This window comes from Pan paniscus, chromosome 4, assembly GCF_029289425.2.
Source record: "Pan paniscus chromosome 4, NHGRI_mPanPan1-v2.0_pri, whole genome shotgun sequence".
Taxonomy (NCBI): domain Eukaryota; kingdom Metazoa; phylum Chordata; class Mammalia; order Primates; family Hominidae; genus Pan; species Pan paniscus.
The window spans coordinates 156,733,536-156,751,371 of record NC_073253.2 but is presented as its reverse complement, the minus strand read 5'-3'; the positions used below and the strand labels follow the sequence as shown (position 1 = coordinate 156,751,371).

The 17,836-nt window shown below is 38.5% G+C and overlaps 1 long non-coding RNA gene across 1 annotated transcript; it reads right to left on the bottom strand.

The window, feature by feature from the left end:
• Positions 1-2,136: 2,136 nt before the first annotated feature.
• On the bottom strand, positions 2,137-16,865 carry LOC129397827 (uncharacterized). The gene is made up of 2 exons (XR_008625466.2): positions 13,107-16,865; positions 2,137-4,098 (listed from the first exon to the last, which is right to left on the bottom strand). It is a non-coding gene; the product is annotated as an uncharacterized LOC129397827 (long non-coding RNA).
• Between the last annotated feature and the right edge of the window lie 971 nt (positions 16,866-17,836).

The window sequence follows — 17,836 nt, the reverse complement described above, 5'->3', positions numbered from 1 at the left end:
ACTGCAGAAGAAAGAAACCTTAGCCTAATAAATCAGACAAGGGTCAGATGCGGTGGCTCATGCCTGCAATCCCAGCACTTTGGGAGGTCGAGGTGGGAGGATTGCTTGAGCTCAGGAGTTCAAGACCAGCCTGGGTAACATGATGAAACCTCATCTCAACAAAAAATACAAAACTTAGCCGGGCATGGTTGTGCATGCTTGTAGTCCCAACTACTCAGGTAGATGAGGTGGGAGGATCACCTGAGCCCCTGGGCCTGAGGAGGTCAAGGCTGCAGTGAGCTGTGATCATGCCACTGCATTCCAGCCTGGGTGATAAAAAATCATTGAAAATAATTAGACAAGCAAAAATGAGCCTGGCTGAAATGAAAAGGTGTTATTTGTATAAGTTCTCAAAGTAGTGCTTTAGATTCAAGCAAAGGGAATTGGATGCCACAGTCACTAGTTTTTCTTAAAAGGTGTCTGTGGACTGTCAACAGAAGTTAATCACCAATTCTAATATATTCCAGGGCTAGTTTCACCATTTTGGATTTGTTTTTTTGTTTGTTTGTTGTTTTTGCTTCTGTTTTAGTCTTAGCAAACACTTGAGGAACAGTTCAGTTTTCTTCTTGGTCAAATCTTAAGAGAAACTTTTGACAAATCAAGTTAGATTCTAAATGCATTATGTTCTTTATGGAGAATCCTCCTAAAACTAAAGTGTTAGGGAGGCACAATTTATACTTTTAAACAGCCTGTTTTTAACTTTTTATATTACTCATCAAAAGATATTAGAGGTCTTCCCCTTATTGATTTTCCTGATACTTTTCCAGTCGCACACAGATTGGTGGTTTATATATCTAGATTCAACAACATACATAGCATTCAAACGTAGATGAAGAATGGTATACACTTCTTTCAAAGCAAGTAGATGTTATTTAAATAATATATGGAAGAGTTTTTTTCCCCCAAATCATCATACTCTGTTTCCCTGCTCTCTTTCAATTTATAAGAAAAAACAAAACTCAAAGTTTTCTAAGCTATCAGAGCTCTTTTGCTTTTACAAGCTTATAGTAGCACCACTCTATTACGCACATATTTTTTTAAATTCAGTTAAGTTCCAGCAAGCTTCCCAATGCTACCCATATCTATGTGCAGTCTTACTACCTGTGTAGCTATAGGCAGTATAGCTGCTTCCCGTATGTTTGTGAAGAGTATTAAATAAGCTGACATATACTAGTCTATGCACGGTGCTCAAAAAGAGAAAATTGTCCTACATAGAAGCCTGTATCTTTCTTGATTCACATTAATATTTGAGGACTTCCGAACCTTTTATGTTCTTGTACAGTGTTTAAGGTTACTACCCGGAGGCAGACCAATCCGAGTTGGAATCTTGAGTTTATCATTATTATTATTGCATTAATATAACAACTTATTATTAAACTACATAAATCAGTACTTAGTAAGTGCTGATCCCCTTTTGCAAGTTCAGAAAATTTCTGCTACAGAATCAGGTTCTTTTATCTTTTCTGTGCAAAGAAAAGGTGCTGGAGTTAACAGGTCCTACAATCCTGGTTCTTAGCCCAGGTGCTGTTTTGGACATCAGATACCTGTCATCAAAGCTCTGAGCTCTCTCAAGTTCTGTTCAAGTTAAATGTTTATCTCTCTAACCTCTTGCATGATTGATTATCACCAGTCTGTTCTTTACCTTCAGTCTGCTGGCCTAGGATCATGACTATCTGGTTCCTACATGGAAGCCTGTATCTTTCTTGATTCACATTACTATTTGAGGATTTCTGAACCTTTTGTGTTCTTGCACAGTGTTTAAGGTTACTACCTGGAGGGAGACCATTCTGAGTTGGAATCTTGAGTGTATCATTATTATTGCATTAATATAACAACTTATTATTAAACTACATTATTATTACTACAGTTGTGTAACATTTAACTTTGTACATCCTTAGTTGCCTTATCTGAAAATTGTCAGTGGCAATCCCAAACTCAGTGGTTACTGTGAAGAATAAATGAAGTACAGCATATTAAATAGCACAGTGGCTAGCACAATAAGTACTCAGGCAATCAGGCAATAATGGAAATATAAAACAAACAGAAGGAGAGAGGCAGAGAAGGATAGAAAGAGAGACTGACAGACACAGAAAGACAGAGAGGAACAGAGCAAGACTGGTTTAATCTTATTATAGTCCCAAACACTGCCAAAAATAGTAAGGTTAGGAAGTGCTGACTTGAGCAGAATAAGAAATTTATCAGCCACTTTACATGCATTAGGAAAGAAGTTAAATTACAGCTATAATGGCCAAAACCAAATTTTCTGAGATGAGTTCACATTGTGGGTTATTGTTAAAACACTATGACAAAATATTTACCAAAAAAGAAATAGAAGCCAGGCACGGTGGCTCACACCTGTAATCCCAGCACTTTGGGAAGCCTAGGCAGGTAGATCACCTGAGGTCAGGAGTTCGAGACCAGTCTGGCCAAAATGGTGAAACCTATCTCTACTAAAAATACAAAAATGAGCTGGGTGTGGTGGCACATACCTCTAATCCCAGCTACTTGGGAGGCTGAGGCAGGAGAATTGCTTGAACCCAGGAGGCGGAGGTTGCAGTGAGCTGAGATCACACCACTGCACTTCAGCCTGGGCAATAAGAGCAATACTCCATCTCAAAGAAAAAAAAGAAAAAAAGAAAAAAAAAGGAAACAAAAATTTATATTAGCCACTCCTACTCCTCTATGACTTGAATTCTAGCTGTGATTTAAGAAAGATAAATTGGAAAATACCTCTCCATCCTTTCTTCTTTAAGATATTTCCTTCTTCAATTTAAGTTAGTGTTTAAACTTGTTCCATTCAAATGAGCCTTCACCACAGTGGAAAAGGATACACAAATATATTTTGAGAGGATTAATGTCAATGTGATCTAAAAACCAAAAACATTTACAAAACATTGTGCTGATGCACTGTGAAAGTGTAAATTGTCAAAAGCAAAATTATCTACCCTTGGCATTGTCATTCATCACATTGCCTAAGCAGAATTGCAATCTCAAAGGAAGTGGGAGGGGAGGAGAAGTGAGAAGTGACATAAAATGATTAGTTCTGCTCCACAGACACAGGATGCTGGCATGCTGAGGACCAAGTTAAGCATCTTAGTTGTGAATTTGTTTGTAAATGTGTCTGTGATTTGCACCATGAGGAAAAATGAAGGGAACATGAAACCATATTGTAGGATTGCATGTGATGGTAAAAAAAAAAATAAACAGGCTATATTTTATTGTTGATATTATTTTCTAACTTTGTTGAGCTTGCAGAATTTTCCCCCTTCCCTCTCCTCCATCCATGCTTCCATATGTGTTCCTGTTAACGTTAACCCTAATACTAAAAACAAAGCAAGCACATCTTAATTACTATGAGTCAAAAGGTTTTAACATTCACTTTCATTGTGGGCTTCTTAAATCAGGGCAGTTTAGCACTGTGGTTAAAAGCACCAACTCTGGAGGCAGATTGGCTGAATATGAACGTCAGCTCTGCCATTAATCATCCTGTAAACTTGGACAACTTAAATTTGCTTTGTCTCAATTTCCTCACCTGTTTTTTAAAATGTTGAGGATAATAATCATTATGAGTCTCATAGAGTTGCAGAGTAGACTAGGCTACTCAACTCTGCAGCATGAAGCAGGTATAAACAATACCTAAACTAATGAGCAGGGCTGCATTCCAGTAAAACTTCACTCAAAAAAAAGGAGGTATGGCTGGACTTGGCCAGAGGTCCATAATTTGCCAACCCCTGATTTACATCATAGAATTTTTCCAGCTGGAAGGAACTTTGGCAATCACCTAGTTTTACACCCTCATTTTACATCTGATACAACTAAAAGTCAGGAAGAGAATGTAACTTGGGAGTCACCCCATGTCTCAAAAAATCATACAAGAAGTGTTAAACAGCAACACAGCAGCTAGTTATTGTTCTTCCACGACTCATGGTGTCATTCTCATCTGCGGAGTTCCAGTAATGATGTCTTATTTTCCAGAAACAGTTGTCCTCCAGAATGCATCCAAAAGTACCCAGTTGTGTTAGGTTCAATTCCCAGAAGCTGACCTTGAGAGAAGGATTTCTGTGCAGATGATGAGAAACAGGAAAAAATAAGAAAGGGAAAGAGGGAAACTAAGACAAGGGAGGTTTCAAAGAAGAGCCATGTAGAGGGTAGGCTGAGTTTGATCCTATAAGGAAGCTCTGGAGCATAAGTTTCTCAAGAATTGTTCTATTCCTCAACTTATAATCATTGGTGATGGGCATCTTGAGAGCCTGCACCAACATAACCATCTTTTGCGTGCCTTTAATAATAGAGAAAAATACATAACCTGTTTAAAGGTATAGATCAAAGATGCCCACGGCAAGCTAGATAGCTCTTTGAAGTTTCTTGTTTTATCTATGAATTTTCAAATGAACTGCCTATTTTCTGTAATATATCAATGATTGCTTCAGGGTCTTTCCAAATCTTTAAGTTTGATTTGCTATCTTCAGAAGTTGTTTTCTCTGATATCTGTTTTATTTAATCTTCAAATTTTAGCTTTTTTAAAAAAAAATTACTCTCCCAGAACTTTTAGTTAAAATAACATCTTAATGGTTCTCTTTTTTCCTGTCCCATTTATTCTTCCCTTCCTTATAGAAGAATGGAAGGGGACAGCCAGCTTCTCTATGGGCACTACGTACTCCAGCTCCCAAGAAAATAAATAGAACAATTAGATAAGCATCCATTTTACTATCTTTTACAGTAAATTCTTAAGTACATTTCCAGTATATTTTTAAAAGAATCTGAGATCTGAGGTTTTTTCCTCTAGTCAGCTCAACTTCACACTAAGATTAAAATGATCTATGATGTCATGCCATTCTTTTCAAATACTCTCATGCCCCTTTAAAAATGGAGGTGAGATAAAAGACCCTCTCAGATTACTAGTGCCTATTTGTGTAACATGATAAACTGCTAGTTTGGTTGTTTATTTCTTTCTGGATAAAAATCTTACTGTGTTTTTCCTTTATTTTTAACCTTTTCTATTATTCCTATTAAATCATGACTCACCTTTATTGTTTTTCTATGGCTGCTTTCATAATACTACTGTGGATCAGAGTATCCTGCAAAGCCTGATACTTGTTATCATAACAAGTCAGCTGATCCCTGATAAAAATGATGTAGCAACTATAACATTGCTGATGAAGGATGGAAGGAGGACTAGATCCCAGAGTACCCTACATCTATCTACATCATTTAAAATCCTCATCCTGATATCAAGGATCTTCACAACTTGGCCAATTTTGTACTTTAGCTAGATGCTACATCTATGCAAAAATTTATTTCAAACTTCCCATCATCCACTAAAAACTGCAATAATATCTTGGCCATCCTTCGAGGTCTACTTCAAACAGCATGTTTTCAGTAAAGGCTTTCCCATTTACTCCCAGCCAGTTTCCCTTCTTCCTTTGTTTCTTGTGACATTACTATTCTGCTGCTTAGAGTAATTGTAATCATTTTTGCCATTCTTCCTCCCCCTCCCCCTGTAAGCTTCTTGAGGGGAATAATATTGTAAATTCATCTGTTTGTTCCCTGCAGAACATGTCCACATACACAGAGGGTCCGTATATTCACTGAATTCCTGAATTAGATTTTGATCCCTGTGTCAAAAAGGTGACCTTGTTGTCTGATGATGTTCATATTCACCTCACATCTCATGGCTGCTGATCACCCACACTAGGGACTTCTAATAACCACAGACACTTAAGAGTTGGAAGTTCCTCACTTCAGCTTAAAGTATGAGAATTTCTCTCACAGAAATTTGGCAGATAGTTCCTTCCTAATTTGTTTAGTCAACGATTCCCAAATGTTGGCATACCACCTGCATTATTTTTGTCACACCCAAGTACCAACTGCATTACTACTTTATCTATTTTCCGTAAATTTACAACACATGTCCATGTAATATACAAAATCATCTCCTGAACAATCCACACGCCCAATTCTGGATAAAATGCATGGTTGGAACATACCAAATCCCCAAAATACTCATTGGTTCTTGTTGATGCATCACTGGTTCCAAAAGCCAATCACTTAATTCTGAGCTCACATTAAAAGAAATTACATTTTAAAAAATAAACATCAGTGGAATTGGTTGTTGGACTTTCTTTCCTGCAAAAGACTTTATCTTACAGAGCTATGACTTTGCTCTACACCACCACATACCACACCCTTAGTAGGAACACTTCCACTCACAGCCCTTAATCATCTTATTTGAAGCTAGAACCAAATTAATCTTCTCAGGAACTAGGAACAAAAAATGTCTTCATGCCGTTTCTATTATGAGATAACTATGCTAAAACAAATGAAAGAAAACAGTGGTTATTATCACCTACTCATTAGGTTTCCAATTAAAGAAAATCTTCACTCTGACAGACTTTGACTAGTTATTCTCCATTCTTCTGTTTCTGAAAAGACGCTTTTCTTAATCACAAAACCTTTGACAATTTCAGAATATTGTGAAATGAAGACAACATTAGAATATACCTCATAGTGTTTTCTGAGAATTAAAAAAGTGTAGAGAGGTTAGAATATAAGTATCAGGGAAGGTCATTTTCTTTTTTCTTTTTCTTTTTTTTTTTTTTTTTTTTTGAGACAGTGTCTCGCTCTGTCACCCAGGCTGGAGTGCAGTGGCACGATCTCAGATCTCGGCTCACTGCAACCTCCATGTCCCGGGTTCAAGCAATTCTCCTGCCTCAGCCTCCTGAGTAGCTGGGACTACAGGCACCCGCCACCATGCCCGGCTAATTTTTGTATTTTCAGTAGAGATGGGGTTTCACCATGTTGGTCAGGCTGGTCTCGAACTCCTGACCTCGTGATCTGCCCACCTCGGCCTCCCAAAATGCTGGGATTACAGGCGTGAGCCACTGTGCCTGGCTAGGAAGGTCATTTTCTATCCACAATGACATATATTTTAAATACTATATACAATAATACATTTTTATTATTAAGGTAAATCATATGTTAACAAAAATTTAGAAACTGTTTATGATTATTAGCATGGGACATATTTAAATGCTTAGGCAATATTTTAGTTCATTTTCACACTGCTATAAAGAACTCCTTGATACTGCGTAATTTATAAAAGAAAGAAGCTTAATTGACTCACAGTTCAGTATGGCTAAGGAGGCCTCAGGAAACTTACAATCATGGGGGAAGGTGAGGGTGAAACAAGGCCCCCACTTCACAAGGCAGTAGGAATAAGAAATGAACACAAACACTTATAAAACAATCAGATCTCCTGAGAACTCATGCACTACCACAAGAACAACATGGGTGAAACTGGCCCCACAATTCATTTACCTCTACCTGGTCTCTCCCTTGACACATGGAGATTATGGGGATTATGCAAATTACAATTCAAGATGAAATTTTGGGTGAAGCCACAGCCAAACCATATCAGGCAGCCAAAAAGGTTTTTGAGGAATTTATTCATTCAAATGTTTATTTATTCAACAAATATTAATCAAGTTTTACTATGTAGAAGTGAAGTTAATGCAATTATTTAATACTAACATTATAATTTTTTACTAGTAGTTCTCAGTTACTCAAATAATGAATTTTTAGGACCTTCTATCCCTAGCCATTCTTGCTTATAATTTTACTAAATTTTTGTATCAATTCCTGCATGTATTTACTTATATGCATCCAGTTATACCATGACTATCTTCAAACAATTTCAAGGTGATTGTTTCACATATGACTATGCAAATTGCTAAAATGTAAGTAGCAGTCAACCATAATTGACATAAATATGAGATCCCAGATGTCCTAGATTTATGTATTTGTTCATTCATTCATCTTTACAGGACAGTTACAAGGACATTCATGTAAGATGGATGTGGTGAATTTGGGTCTCTCTTTTAGCCATATTCAAGTCCCTATGCCACAACTGATTTATCAAAAAGATGTGGTTACTAATGACACCTATTCTGCCCATAGTAGACATCTTTGACTTTTGCCTGCTCCGGATCCATTCCTCCTCTTTGTAGAAACAATATGTTAAGGATCCTTCTTTGGGTTCTCATTCCTCAACAACCCATGGTCCACATGGTTTAGATATGGTTTACTCCAGCTTCAGGACCAGAGGTGGGCACAAGACCACTGATCAGAGCAAATGATTGGTTGAATATAGGTCTATGATCCAAGTCTTCACACAGTATTTTATCTTGCAATTTTGGTGTTACCAAATTGTTAATCTCAGGGTTGCTAAAGTGGAGTAACTGTTTCCTTGTTATTTTGACAAGAGACCCCACCTAAGAATATGGCCAATTTTCATAAAATGGAATTGAGAAATAAAATAGCTTAAGCCCCTGAATCCACCTGTCCTCAATGCTGCTCATCCTTGACGGTTTCAGCTACATGACCTAAAATTCACTTGTCTGAGATAGTTTGCGCTTGGTTTCTGTCACTTACAACCCCAAAAGCACTACACATAAGCTTGAAAGAATTAAATGAATAATGAATTAATGTTGTTCATCAAAGAGCAAACAAGCTAGTAAGTCAGCACTACATAAGTATTAATAAAAATAATAATTGTAATTATAACTTACAAGTGCTAATACAAGTTAAGTAAGTGTGCTGAGTATAATACATTGGATAATAAAAACAAAAGTAAAATACAGTCTTGTTTCTTGTAGAATTAGCAATGGAATGCCTTAAAAAAGGATTTAAGGGAAAAAAAAGAACAGAACACTGCAATTGGCTTTAGATGCATAGAATTTGAAAGTGATTAAGTCTGCCTGAGGCTGTAGCTACCTGGAGCTTTGAAAAACCATCATATGTACAAGTTCTTTAAGTTGTGGAGAACCCTTGACACATAATACAAAGCAGATTAAAGTTTATATTTCCTATATTGAATATAATCATGTATAATTATAGGCATGGTATTACATGTTATAGACATTTAATTAAACATTAATTTCAACATTAAATTATTTTTTTAATTTAGAGTCATTATGTACATTTTTTAGAATTTCAAGAGTTTTGGTAGAGCTGCAAAAGACTTATTAACCTTAGGATCCCTAACTATGGTATATAAGTGGATACACAGTTCTGGTAAAGGAGCACTGGGAAAGGCCTTTGAGATGCATGACCCACATTCGGGAAAATCCCATTTTACACATTGGATTAGCTATTTTTGGCTATCTGTCAATGGCCATCCCTAAGAAACCAACCTGATAGGGATTTTGAGAAATTATTGCTCAGACTTTTTAATGTTCTTGTTTGTACATCAGTTTTGCTTATTGATAAGGCATACCTCTTCTCCCTGCTTGGGACTTTGAATAGCAGTTGGTAAAAAAGGGTTTCCTTCCCATTTTATCCTTTTCTAGCATAAAGGATGTGGTACTTTATTTCTGCCAAGACAGTATGTGAATATAATTAGCATCCCCACGGTGTCAGAGCTTAGGTAATTTCCTCATATAACAATTTTACCTCCATTGGAAGCATCACTAATTTCATTTTGTACTCCGAGGCATACTTTTCTTTCTATGTTCTTGAAGATCGATTAATCTGATGTAGTCCTCCTTTAAAAGATGCCCAGAAACTCAATTCTCAAAATTTCCTATTAGTCATTTGATTGTTAAAGTGCAGAGATCCTCTGACTGGGCTGAGGTTTTGTTTCTATTATATTAACTCAGTGAATGAGACAAGCTGAGAATGTATAGCAGACAAATCTACAGGAGTTTCACTTACAAAGTCACATAGTTGTCAGGAAGGGCCTGAGCCCTTTAACTTTTTAAAAAATTAACTGTGTGATCTTAGAGCGATTAATTTTTGCTGCTGTTTCCTCACATATAAAATGGGGTTAAAAATGATGAACATTTTTACAGGTATATTGTAAGGATTAAATAAGTTACAATAGAGACAGGATTTGGAACAGTGACACATTGGTCTTATTTTATTATTAATATTATATTTTTGGTTAAATAATCTAAATTGATTTCTATGTCATAAGGGTTAATATGGCTGATAGTTTTACAGAAACTCATGTATAGCATTAGTTATAGCTGCTGAAGGAGAAAGTGGACTCAGTAGACATGTGATTTGCATTTCTAATTCTGCACAGTAAAATCTCATTAAGTCATAAACCCATAATATGGAATTTATGGTAATTTAGGAGAAATTTCTTTTCTAGTACCTATGAAGGCAAGGCTTGCCAGACAAATAAATAAAGGGCATTTTTGATGAGCATAAGGGAAAAATATTTAATAAAATTTAAACTACTATAGACATATAATTTAGTACATAAAATAAATAAAACTACATTTTTATATATAAGATACATGAAAAGGTTGTATAAAAGAGTTCTTATATGTATATTACATAGGCTCAGAAAGCCATATATTTGAGAATTTATTAGTAATTGGAAAGTCTGTGCTATTGTATATGCTGACAGTATTAGGCATATATTTTCTTTCTACATGTTATTTCTGACTTTCTTCCTACCCTTCAATATTACTGAAATTTCTGCACACTATTTCAAAAGACCCCAATCAATATTCAGAGCTAAGAGATCTTTCATTCATTTATTTAAAGAATTATGAATTCAAAAGTTTAAATGATTAGGCAAAACAGGTAATACACATTCCATGAGAACCTTCTTCAAAATCATCATTCTGCTGCTTCACCAGCAGGAGTAAGGCAGGGAGGGCTACCTGGCACCTGTGGACATATTTCATACCTGTTTGTTAACAGATGAAATGCTATGATATGAACTGTCTCATTACTATTCCTCCCAGAAAATGAACTGTGTTAGTTTTTAGAAAAAGGATCATGGTGGCAGAAGGACAGAGTGACTTACTTTTGAACTGTGTACTATAAACTGCAATACCTGTTCTAAAATGCAAAATCTTTGTAAATGATTTAATACAGTTGACTAGTCCATCCTTTATCAGAATATTCTGTTTCCTTGGCTGTGATCACACTGCACTCATTTTCTTTCTACCTTCTGTGTCAATGTTAATTTGACCCTTCTGGTGGCTGCAACTGTCCTTTACCAGAAGTTTATCTTCTCGGCATTCCAGTCTTCCCACTCTGTTCATTCTTCATACACTTTCATAATATAAGTGGATTACATCTTCAGGATCATCACACATATACTCATTCATTCAAAACATACCTGTTAGATGTCTACTATGGGAACTAGTTACTGGGATACAACAATGACCAAGCCAAAAAAAACCACAATTTTTTAAAACTTTCCTTCCATGAAGGAAGATGGATATAAAATGGGTAAAATATGGTTATGATTACACAGTTATGAATTATACAGAGAAAATTTAAATAAAGAAAGGGAAATATACTGTCAAGATGGAGCATGGAGATTTTGCACTGGCCCCAGCCCAGCCCTTGGTGCTGAGATTTAGGTGCATTTATCAAAATGTCTAGTGTACCTTGGATGGCTATCAGGTACCCCAAACTCAACACGACCCAAACTAAATGTATCACCCTCATCAACTTTCTTCTGCCACCACCACTGAGTTCCTCAAGCCAGAAATGTATGAGTCATGCTTGAATCCTTCTTTCCCCTCATTCTCCACATTACATCTGTCACAAAGTTTAGCCACTTCCTCCGCATGACTATGGTCACTTCTCTTCATCTTCACTGTCACTATTATAGTTCAGACCAACATCACCTCTCACCTGGATTCTTGCAATAGCTTCCTAACAGATCCCCTACAGCCATTATCATCTTCCTCCAGTGTGATTAAAACTCATCCTGTCACCCCTCTGCTTCAACCTATCCTGGTCTGTAATTTTCAACTGTGTCAACAGCCACTCTTGCCCTTGTCCTCTAGTCTGACTGTTCTTCCTTCATTCTTCATTCATACCATCATCTCTTGACTCAAGATATTTGTACATACTATTTCCTCTGTCTGGAACTTTCTTCCCACAATCTTTCATCAGGCTAGCATAGCTTTGAAATTTCCACTGAAGCATGACTTCATCAGAAAAAAGCTTTTCCCAAATCCTCAAATTGAGTTATCTGCATCAATTATGAATTCCATAATCTCCTATCTTTCCCAGTTTACATGTTATACATATAATAAATTCCATGATGGCTCTTGGCTCCTTCCTACACTACAGTGTAAAATCCAAGAGGATAAGGACCACATGTTTGCTTTTTCCGCAGACCATTCCCCAGTACTTGTAAAACAATTTTGAAATCAAAACCACAATGAGATACCATCTCACACCAGTTAGAATGGCGATCATTAAAAAGTCAGGAAACAACAGGTGCTGGAGAGGATGTGGAGAAATAGGAACACTTTTACACTGTTGGTGGGACTGTAAACTGGTTCAACCATTGTGGAAGTCGGTGTGGAAATTCCACAGGGATCTAGAACTAGAAATACCATTTGACCCAGCAATCCCATTACTGGGTATATACCCAAAGGATTAGAAATCATGCTGCTATAAAGACACATGCACACCTATGTTTATTGCAGCACTATTCACAATAGCAAAGACTTGGAACCAACCCAAATGTCCAACAACGATAGACTGGATTAAGAAAATGTGGCACATATACACCATGGAATACTATGCAGCCATAAAAAATGATGAGTTCATGTCCTTGGTAGGGACATGGGTGAAACTGGAAACCATTATTCTCAGCAAACTATCACAAGGACAAAAAAACCAAACACCGCATGTTCTCACTCATAGGTGGGAATTGAACAATGAGAACACATGGACACAGGAAGGGGAACATCACACACTGGGGACTGTTGTGGGGTGGGGGGAGCAGGGAGGGATAGCATTAGGAGATATGCCTAATCCTAAATGACGAGTTAATGGGTGCAGCACACCAACATGGCACATGTATACATATGTAACTAACCTGCACATTGTGCACATGTACCCTAAAACTCAAAATATAATAATAATAAAATTAAAAAAAGATTAGAAGCCTGCTACATATTTACTGAATAATGTTTCCATATTACATTAAATACTAATGGAAGATGGTTGGTGACTTTTTAAACTTGTATTTATATGTTTCATACTGAGATGATTTTGAAATATGGCCTGTTAAGAGTACTTACATTTTGCCTTCTCATTCTACATTTGGGATCGTGGAGGATACTCTTCAGCAACTAACACATCTCCAGATTCCACGTTATTGTTCTCATTTTGCATCTTCTGAGTCAGTATTGTCAGCAAAGTCGTCCAGATAGATGGCCAGTGTTGCTCCTGTTGTATGACTGAGACTCACTTTAGGCATAAGTTGACCTTAGCTTTGTAACTAGTCAAAATGTTTTTTTGTTTGTTTTTGAGACGGAGTCTCACTCTTTCACCAGGCTGGAGTGCAGTGGCGTGATCTTGGCTCACTACAATCTGCGCCACCCGGGTTCAAGCCATTCTCCTGCCTCAGGCTCTGGAGTAGCTGGGACTATAGGCACGTGCCACCATGCCCGGCTAATTTTTTTTGTAGTTTTAGTACAGATGGGGTTTCACTGTGTTAGCCAGGATGGTCTGGTCTCCTGACCTTGTGATCCGCCCTCCTCAGCCTCCCAAAGTGCTGGGATTACAGGCATGAGCCACCACACCCAGCCAGAAATGTATTTTTAATTATATTAGTTACTGTTGTTGGTAAGGGATATCCCTGAGATGTTATTGCATAGAGAATGCATATTCTTTAATCTTTTCTCTGTTTGATTGCTGCTTGGATTTTTAATACATCTTCTTCTTCACCCTTCCTTAATTCCCATGAAATATCTGCTCCTTTATTCTCAGGATGACTTATAATAATGGCACCAATCAAGCAAGACAAAGAAATAAAGGGTATTCAAATAGGAAGAGAGGAAGTCAAATTGTCTCTGTTTGCAGATGACATGATTGTCTATTTAGAAAATCCCATTGTCTTGGCCCCAAATCTCCTTAAGCTGATAAGCAACTTCAGCAAAGTCTCAGGAAACAAAATCAATCTGCAAAAATCACAAGCATTCCTATACACCAATAATAGACAGAGAGCAAAATCATGAGTGAACTCCCATTCACAATTGCTGCAAAGAGAATAAAATACCTAGAAATACAACTTACAAGGGATGTGAAGGACCTCTTCAAGGAGAACTACAAACCACTGCAAAAGGAAATAAGAGAGGATACAAACAAATGGAAAAACATTCCATGCCCATGGATAAGATGAATCAATATGGTGAAAATGGCCATACTACCCAGAGTAATTTATAGATTCAGTGTTATGCCCACCAAGCTACCATTGATTTCTTCACACAATTAGAAAAAAACTACTTTAAATTTCAATGGGAACCCAAAAAGAGCCTGTATAGCCAGGACATTCCTAAACAAAAAGAACAAAGCTGGAGGCATCATGCTACCTGACTTCAAACTATACTACAAGTCTACAGTAACCAAAACAGCACGGTACTGGTGCCAAAATAGGTATACAGACAAATAGAACAGAACAGAAGCCTCAGAAATAATGCCACACATCTACAACCATCTGATCTTTGACAAATCTGACAAAAACAAGCAATAAGGAAAGGATTCCCTATTTAATAAATGGTGTTGTGAAAACTGGCTAGCCATATGCAGAAAACTGAAACTGGACCCCTTCCTTACACCTTATACAAAAATTAACTCGAGATGGATTAAAGACTTACATGTAAGACCTAAGATCATAAAAACCCTAGAGGAAAACCTAGGCATTACCATTCAGGAGATAGTCATGGGCAAAGCCTTCATGACTAAAATACTAAAAGCAATGGCAACAAATGTGAAAAATGACAAATGGTATCTAATTAAACTAAAGAGCTTCTGAACAGCAAAAGAAACTATCATCAGAGTGAACAGGCAACCTACAGAATGGGAGAAAATTTTTGCAATCTGTCCATCTGACAAAGGGCTAATATCCAGAATCAACAAGGAATTTAAACAGATTTACAAGGGAAAAACAAACAACCCCATCAAAAAGTAGGCAAAGAATACAAACAGACACTTATCAAAAGAAGACATTTATGTAGCCAACAAACATACAAAAAAAAGCTCATCATCACTGGTCATTAGAGAAATGCAAATCAAAACCACAATGAGACACCATCTCACGCCAGTTAGAATGGCGATCATTAAAAAGTCAGAAAACAACAGATGCTGGAGAGGTTGTGGAGGAATAGGAATGCTTTTATACTGTTAGTGGAAGTGTAAATTAGTTCAACCATTGTGGAAGACAGGGTGGTGATTCCTCAAGGATCTAGAACCAGAAATACCATTTGACCCAGCAATCCCATTACTGGGTATATACCCAAAGGATTATAAACCATTCTACTATAAAGACACATGCACATGTATGTTTATTGCAGCACTATTCACAATAGCAAAGACTTGGAACCCACCCAAATGCCCATCAACGATAGACTGGATAAAGAAAATGTGGCACATATACACCATGGAATACTATGCAGCCATAAAAACGGATGAGTTCATGTTCTTTGCAGGGACATGGATGAAGCTGGAAACCATAATTTTCAGCAAACTAACACAGGAACAGAAAACCAAACACCACATGTTCTCACTCATAAGTGGAAGTTCAGCAATGAAAACACATGGACACAGGGAGGGGAACCTCACACACCAGAGCCTGTCGGGGGGTGAGGGGCTACGGGAGGGATAGCATTAGGAGAAATACGTAATGTAGATGACCGGTTGATGGGTGCAGCAAACCACCGCGGCACGTGTATACCTATGTAACAAACCTGCAAGTTCTGCACATGTATCCCATAACTTAAAGCATATTTAAATAATAATAATAATGGCACCAAATCTATACCTACTCAGTTTGTATAGCTGAGTGACACTAAACCTTGTTTGTTTTCCTGTACATTCATTATGGCTTATTCATTAAAAGATTACTAATATTTATTAATCACAGCCAAATACTACACCTATATTTACTTCATTCTAGAGCAATCCAGTGGAGAGGGTATTCTTTTCCTTCTCAGTTTTCCAGAAGAGGAAACTAAGGCTTAGAGGTTAAATGACTTGCCTGAGTTACAAAGTTACTAAGTATTTGACCTGGGTTTTGAACCCAAAGATTTACCTCTGGTTCTTTTATGCTTTCAGTTTACACTACACAATTTTACTTGCTGAGATGCAAGCTATTTTAACTCTTTGCCCCTCTCTTTCTTAACTTTCTGTATATAGTAGACCTTTAATATATACTTGTTTCATCATTCCCTGGGCCATTATTATTATTATTATCATTATAGATGGGTGACAGTATTTGTGGTTTGTTCTGTCTACTGAATTTTGTTCTCTCAACCTACACTGAAGCGAGCCTAGGCAGAAGGGGCTGATGGTGCAGAAAGAAAAACGTGGGTAACTAAGGGTCAGAAGGAAAACCCTATTTTGAGATGTGTTAGAGGTTCGAGGGGAAGGGGAGCATTTTAGGACTTCATCATTTGGTTACTTGAGACTAAACTGCTTTAGGAATCTTCTGGACATCATGCTGATAATGTCCTAACCACCCCCCCCACCCCGATCCTCCCCCCACCCATCATTCTACTCAGCTGGTGCAAAAGATTCTCACTGTGTATAGGAGTAAAGAGAAAGGAAAATCAGCAGTTTTCCTTGGCTATAGTTCTACATTCTGAGGTAACGCTAAACCCAAGTAACTGCAGATGGGAGACTTACAGACCTTCCTCCCCCACCCTCGTGTGTATGTGTGTGTGCGTGTGTGTGAGTACGCGCGCGTGTCTTTGGATGGGCTCCTATGAGCCTGGGAGTCTATAGAGCGCCGCGCGGTAGATCAGCACTATGTTCATGGTGCTGGGCTTTACCTGTTCCTAACCTGGAAACTCCCTTGGTCGGTGAAGGAACTCGGCTTTCTTTTCCTGTTTATCATCCATCCCAGAGGAGCTGTCGGATTCCCCCCTTTTACAGCCCTCCCGCCTCCACACTTCCCCCGGAGTCATCCCCACAAACTACCCCGAGATGACCCTCTGACCAAGGTGGGGGAGGGGAAAGGTTATCAGAAGTTAAGTGGGTCAAGAGTGCAGCACGGAACCGGACCCTGAGGAGCCCGCAGGGCTGCCGGGGTCGCAAGCCTGTGGAGCTACTTCCGCCGCCTGCCGCCAACTCTGCGGGCCGGCGACCCCTCCTCTCCGCAGACACCGGCCGGGTCTAGCTGGTGCGGTCCGCGCTCAACTCCACCCGCAGCCGCCGCGGGCTCCTCGGGCGCCAGGAGCTTGACCCGCCGCAGCAAAGCGCTGGCAGCGGGCAAGGTCGCTGACTCAGGAGACTTCGGAGTGTAGGCTGTATAGTTCAGTGGTTAGGAACGCTGGCTCTGAAGTCCAATCCTGGTTTCACCTCATGCCATCTGAGTGACCTTGGGCAAGCTTCTTGACTTCAGTGAGCCAATTTCTGAATCTATAAAATGGGGACACTGAAGTGATAGCTAAACGCTAGAACTGTTGTCAAAATTAATGAATGCAGCGCTCTGGTACGAAGTAGGAACTCACTTAATAGTGACCATGATTGGCAGCAGCAGTGAGAGGCTAAGCATTGGGGTCCAGAATAGAGATTTGAGCTCTGGCCTTTCCAGTTCTTCACCCAGGGTGGGGTTGGGGGAGGGGTAGCGGGAACGTCTACTCTTCCCGCCTCTTCCCCAGTTCCAAGATAAACTCGGGAGTACCCGGAGAGCCGCTGGTTTGGACTCCGGTTCCTTCGGACGGCCTTGTGTCCCCAGACTCGTAGCACCTCACGCCGCCCGTGGCTCCTCTCTTTCCCTGGAGCGGAGAGAAGACTTCTTTTGTGAATT